Raw genomic sequence first — 6,859 nt, 5'->3', positions numbered from 1 at the left:
GTGCTAAAGACTTTTTTTTAGAGGTTGATTCTGTCTCTTTTTATTTGAGAGAGCGCTGTCCCAGTGTCCTTTCCCACCCAACTTCTCCTTATAGACCTTTATCACATGAGCCGGCACAGCAGAAAGGAAAGTTGAGGAAGTCTCTCTGTGGTTAAGGGGAGGAGATGATCATCTCTGGATAGCTTTAAACATTAAAAAAGCCCCATAACAAGTGACAGGGATATTCTGAAAAGGTAGTGAGACTCCGAAGCCATCTTGTGTCTTTAAGGACCCCTATGCATTGTAATCTTATTCATATAGCAGAACAAAAAGACAGTAGGGAGTGGAAAAAAGGGAAGTATCCTCCATTAGCTATTCTGACAAGTTTACAGTGGTCTCCCCTATCTGTAGTTTCTCTCTATGCTATATATATATATTTCAGAGAGGAAGGGGAAGAGGGAGAAGGAGAGAGAGATAGAAACATTAATGATGAGAGAGAATCATTGATTGGCTGCCTCTGCACACCCCCTAGTAGGGATGAGCCCACAACCCGGGCATGTGCCTTTGACCAGAATCAAACCAGGGACTCTTCAGTCTGCAGTCCAATGCTCTATCCACTGAGCCAAACCAGCCTCTTTCTGTGGTTTTGATGCCAAAACTTCTGGTCTGATCGGTCCAAAACTTTCTCCCAAAACTAAAGAATTGGTTTTACAGGCAAAGATGGTATAAAGAAGCAAAGTTTATTGAAAGATGGATGGACTCGCTGCTGCAGGGAGCAGCAGGAACGGGGCCCATGTGGGTTGCTGGTTAAGATTCTTTGTCTGAGGGGAGATATACATATATTTTCTGGCTTCTGATTGGTTCTTTCAAAGAATTCTGCCTTAGCAACATCTCTACATTTTATGAATGAATGGAATAGATGGACAGGATGGACCTGAGGACCTGATTGAGGACTGCCACTTCAGGTCCCAGGTGATGTTACCTGCCTAGCTGGGTTGCCCTAGCAACTCCCTCCTATCTGGGTTCAACTCTAGGTCATTGTGTGTGTGTGTGTGTGTGGGTGTGTGTGTTTTCTTAGAGCAAGGTACAGTCAGCAGGCTGCAGCCTATCCATATCTGCACGGTCCTGTTATTCTAGGTTTTCCCTATTCTTCTCCCTCTCTCAAGGTCCAATCCCTGACTGCCTAGCTCTCTTTTATCGCCTTATTTTCAGTTACCCTTGGTCAACCACAGTCAGAAAATATTAAATAAAAATCAAAATAAACAATTTAATAAGCACTTCATAAGGTTTAAATTGTTTGCCGTTTTGAGTAGTGTGAGGCATGCTTTCCCGCTTTGTCCTACCCAGGAAGGAAGTCATCCCTTTATCCAGCGTATCCTTGCTGTGTATTCTACCTTCTAATTAGTCAACAGTAGCCATTTCATTGTCACAGCATCACAGTGATTATGATCAGGTAATCTTTATTTTAGTTAATAATGACCCCGAAGTCATTCACACAACTTTTATAGTAATTTCTAGTTTATTATTATTGTTGTTAATCTCATAATGTGGCTAATTTATAAATTAAGCATTGTCATTGATATGTATGTGGAGGAAGAGGCATAGCATATGCAGGGTTCGGTATTATCTGTAGCTTCAGGCATCCACTGGGGGAGGTGCAATGTATCCTGTGTCAAAACCCAAAATTCAGTCAAGTTCATTTCATGATCTCATTAGCTTTATTAAGCAATTTATGAATCTGGCAACATCCCATCCAGCAAGTGGAAGGGTGGTTGGAGGAGTTGTCTGAAATGGATGATTTTATAGAAAGAAAGGTGGGACAAATAAGCTATTAGCAAAAGAAAAGAAATAATTATTTTTAGGGCAGAACATCATCTTTTTAGAGGCAGCAATCATGCAGATTGCTTCCTCCTCCTTTGGACAATGAAGAGAGTCCTTGTGATGGATTACTTTACCAAAATTCGAAAATCCCGGACTGATTAAGATTCGCTATCTGGTGAAGGTCCGAACTGCAGTTAGGTCAGGTTATAAACCTAGATTTGATATCATGGGTTTAGCACAAGTGATGCCATTCTGGATCTGTGCTATTTTTTATTTGTTTTTAATAGGAGCAAATTGTCTATGTAACAAGGCATCACTAAATGGCGATTTCTCTCTTTCTTAGAGTATTTCATCAGAAAGGGGAGAATATATATAAACACATATTTACATGTGTTTGAGTAGATATAAATAGAAATCAAAATTTTAAAGCCAAACTTTTAGACGTTCATTGAAAATTCTTAAGGTTTGTTTTGAATTCATTGTGGGTTGTCTTGATGTCCAGTGGAAGAAACAAGAGTGAAAACTATGGACACAGGAAAAAGGAAGATCTATAAGATCTCAATACTGCTCCCATAATACTGAATTTTTTAAAAAGAATTTCTATGCAAATAGATATATGAACAAAAGATACAATCTCCCTTTCAGATTCACAAAACCAGTCAGAGTGCTACGGCATGTATCTGAAAGCTAGTTTGTATTGTGCTCTTTAAAATGAGCTAATTTTTTAAAAAAGAAATGCAAGCTAACAAAAATCTTAATTGCTGTCTAAACTTAAATATTTATAAAGACATCTGGAACAATTTGTATTCAATTTGCTAGACTACTCATAACTAGGGAGAGAGTGATAACTTTTTAATGTGTCAGGGATAAAATTATGAAATAGAAGTATATGAAATAGAAGAAAGGAATGGATGGATGAGAGGTTGAAAGATTTTAATTGATCTGAAAAAAATTTTTATATAAATTTAAAGCATACAGTATTAAATGTGAACAGTAGCTATAGAAGATAATAACTTTGGGGTATTTTAAAAATTTTTCAGAAATATATATATATGATGTTAAAGAGAGGGAGAGATAGAAACATCAATGATGAGAGAGAGAAGCATTGGTCAGCTGCCTCCTGCACACCCCCTATCCAGCCAGATACTCAGGCATCTGCATTGACTTCAGATCTAACCGTGACTTCCAGGTTCATGGGTTGATGCTCCACCACTGAGCCACACAGGCCTGGCAGAATATATTGTTTAAAGTTGTGGAACATACTGAAATTAGTATCTATCACGATTTATTCAACTATACTTAGATTCTGTTTGTTTGTTTTTGCATTTGGATATGGAATTGAGAGTTCCCCTCATGACTATCATGAAAGGCAGTGAGTGAAGTTTAGTGGTAAAAGCATGAACTCTAGAACCACATTGGTTGGATTAAAATCCCAGCTCTGCCATTTACTAGTTGTCCAACTTTGGGGATACTCTGTCAGTTTCCTAACCAAAAAGAAGATATTAATGAAACATGCCACATAGGGTTCTTGTCAGAATTATCATGCTAGCAAACAAAAATGAACTTAGATTAATGCTTGGAATATATTTTGAGATCATTACAGTATAACATAAGCCACTAAAGTACTTCTAATTTACTGTTTAAAATGGGTAATTTAAAAATAGAATAACTATGAATATATATATGAATGTGGATATATATATATATATATATAGAGAGAGAGAGAGAGAGAGAGAAAGAGAGAGAGAGAGGGACATATATATTCATTTACTTTTAATGTTAGTAGATAATATATTATTTTCCAGTGTTGCAATATATAACAGTCCCGCAAATTATAAAGAAGACTGTCTATAGTCTCTACTTTTTTGATATGAAATTTACTGAAGACACTAGTTTATTAGAGCTGAAAAGCTGGCTCATACTTGCTTGAGGGTCAATTGTGAGTACTTCTTCCCAACTGAGTTCACTGACCTCACATTTGTGGCCATAGTGGAAGAATTTACAATATTGCAAGTGGCAGATACTACAAATCAGTGTTTCTTACCTCAGAGAGCTGGTTGTTAAACATGTTCTAGTTTGTATATACCAATATCTATATAGTTTAATTGTTGTGTTTATATAGGATAATGATATCATATATAAAAATATCTTTCTTATTCTTTTATATTTTTATTACTTTATTGATAGTATGTAAATAAATGTAGAAACTAAACTATGAACATCAAAAACTCCTGCAAGTTGCCTGGTTGGTGTGGCTCAGTGCTTGAGCGTTGTCCCATGAGCCAAGAGGTCACAGGTTGGATTCTGAGTCAGGGCACATGCCCAGGTTCTAGGCTCCATTTCCAGTGTGGGATGTGCAGGAGGCAGCCAATCCAAGTGTTTCTCTTTTCAATGTTTCTATCTACCCCTCTCTCTTTCTCTCTCTCTCTCAAATCAATATGAATATTTTCTTAAATATATTTTTATTGATTTCAGAGAGGAAGGGAGAGGGAGAGAGAGAGAGAAACATCAATGATGAGAGAGAATCATTGATCATCTGCCTCCTGCACACCCCACACAAGGAGATCGAGTCTGCAACCAGACATTTATCCTGACTGGTAATTGAACCACAACCTCCTGGTTCATAGGTCAGTGCTCAACCACTAAGCCACGCTGGTTGGGCAGGAAGATATTTAAAAAATAAAAATAAATAAAGCCTCTTCCGGTTATAAGGAGAGTTGAAATATGAACTATACATTTTGACTTTAAAGATGATGGTATCTAAGAGGCTAGAGGTCTGGTGAGAAATACTGAAAGTTACTCAGCTTTGCCTGGCTTTGTTTATGGTACAAACATTTGATTGCTTTGCAAAAGAACCACTCACATTTTGAGGGAAGTTATTCTTATCCATGTGAACATGTTATATTCTTGAGTAAGTTAGAAGAGTTTTGGTTAGCCCACATTAAAAAAAAAAATAACACTTGTTTTATTTTATTTTATTTCATTTTATTTTATTGTCTAAGGTATTACAAATAATAGTACATATGTTTTCTTGATAGTATTTACAACATTATCACCCACACTTTTTTATTTTCCATATGAATATCAAATGAAGAAATGATTAGTTATAGAGAAAAGAAGAAAAAATCTCAGAAAGGAATTTCAGAGAAATGTAAAGATCAATGGGGTTTTCTTTTATCGAAGTTTCCAATACATTCTATTATCATAGATTCTAATTTTGATGTTATCCTAAGTCACAGATGAATCAAATTCATATCTATACATAGATTTTCTTCCAAGCTACTGTCTTTTGTATTACTTTAATCCTGAGGAAAATACTAAGGGCTATTTACTCAAAAGCACTTAAATAATTGTCAGAAAAAAAAGTTTACAGTATTTTCTCCTAATGGCTAAGCATATTTTTTTAAAAAGTGTGTGAACTGTAGGAGCAGAAACCTTTTACCTCATTCTCTTCTAGCTTTTTGGGCTAGTCTAATAAGACATATTAAGAGGAAAACAAATTTAATTGTATATGTACATGAGCCCCATAAAAACTATAAGACTAAAAAATCAAACAACTTTTATAACTTTAGACAAGGAAACAGTACATTTGTAAAGAATTGGGAAAACAAATGCATTAGGATTTAGGGGAATAAATTAGTGAGGATTAAGAAGGCTTGTTTAGAGCCATCTGGGTCCTAAAATCCCTATTTCTGGTGATAAGGATGCTTTCTATGAACCTAAAATGGATAGGTTACTTTTCATATGAAAGTTTATTTTCTGCTTTCCGGAGTACAAAGGAGGGTCAAAGTGTTGTTCTTGTACCAGCTGTTTCATATGTAATGATAATTCAAAATAAACAGTATGCCAAAATGGCATATGTCAACTCTCCTTCAACACATTGCAATTATATGGGCTTGGATATAAAAATCATTTCTATAGTTTTAGATTCAAACTATGTAAACGACTTTTCAGAAGTAACCCCCACCCTGACCTATCGACTGCCTACTGATGATATGTGGAATAAGCGATCATTCTACACCCATTTTTTGGAGCTCTGCCCATTTCTTGGGCATATTCTTGGGAGGGGAGCTGAAATGGGAAGATGGAGGTTAATGGGTTAGCATTTATAAAATGTTCAAGTAATGAAGATAGGAAAGCATGTGGCCTTATAAACTATGATACTATCCTGTCTACTAGAATGTATACTTTTTTTAAATAGGTAAATGTTTCAAATAAAAATACCATTTCAAGAAGAGAAGAAAAAGAAAAAGGAATACTTTTTAAAGTGATTTAGACCAAGGCCATCTTGTTACAGCTGTTTTTCTTTCTGATTATAGAAATTTAACAGAATCATGTTGCTAAGATAAGTTTTAAACTTTTAGTCAGTGGTATTCCATCTATAGTTGGTGAGCAGAAGCAAGAAAAACCCCTCTGAGGTCTTGGTTAACTGAGTTAGGGTCAAAAGACTCAGGGCAACTCTAAATATGTTGCAATTTTTTTTTCTTTCTCTACTGCAAATACCTGATAAGGAAATAAAAGAGACTTTAAAATATGTATCTATGAGTGAGTTTGGTAAGCGCTTCTAGCCATTTTATTAAATTATAAACTACTTGAATACTGAGTATGTAAATGTTAAAATGGCTGGCTCTTTATTCCAAGTTTCCTATGACATTGCCTCAAAACTAAATCCAAACTTTGACATGTTTGCCTCACACTCATTTTAAAAGCAGGTCACACATGATTTCATAGTATTTGTTAGAATCCACATCTTTCTGGCTCCACTCAATACAATCAATATTAAACTTAATATACCTCTAAACATAGAGCAGGAAATGATTGAGTTAGAAACAAGTATTTGTCTCTAGTTTGATCACAGAATAATGGACGCTTAAACTATTTTACACAAATCCTTTCACTTGAGATGAAGGAATTGACATATACTCATCTGACGGTTAGAGGTCTTATCGCCTTTATATGATCATAGTTGAAATATTTTTAGTTTTATAAAAATGTGCTTTGTAAAAAAAGAATAGATTGTGACAATGATTTAGTTCTCTCTGATCTATTTTATATATAT

The 6,859-nt window shown here is 35.3% G+C and overlaps 1 protein-coding gene across 2 annotated transcripts in view; it reads left to right on the top strand.

The window, feature by feature from the left end:
* PCDH15 (protocadherin-related 15) overlaps positions 1–6,859 on the top strand; it is a 516,985-nt gene that overhangs the window by 179,066 nt on the left and 331,060 nt on the right. The gene's annotated exons all lie outside the window — the stretch shown is intronic.

This window comes from Myotis davidii, unplaced genomic scaffold (genome assembly GCF_000327345.1).
Source record: "Myotis davidii unplaced genomic scaffold, ASM32734v1 scaffold20, whole genome shotgun sequence".
Lineage (NCBI taxonomy): Eukaryota > Metazoa > Chordata > Mammalia > Chiroptera > Vespertilionidae > Myotis > Myotis davidii.
This window is presented reverse-complemented; position numbering and strand designations above follow the sequence as displayed.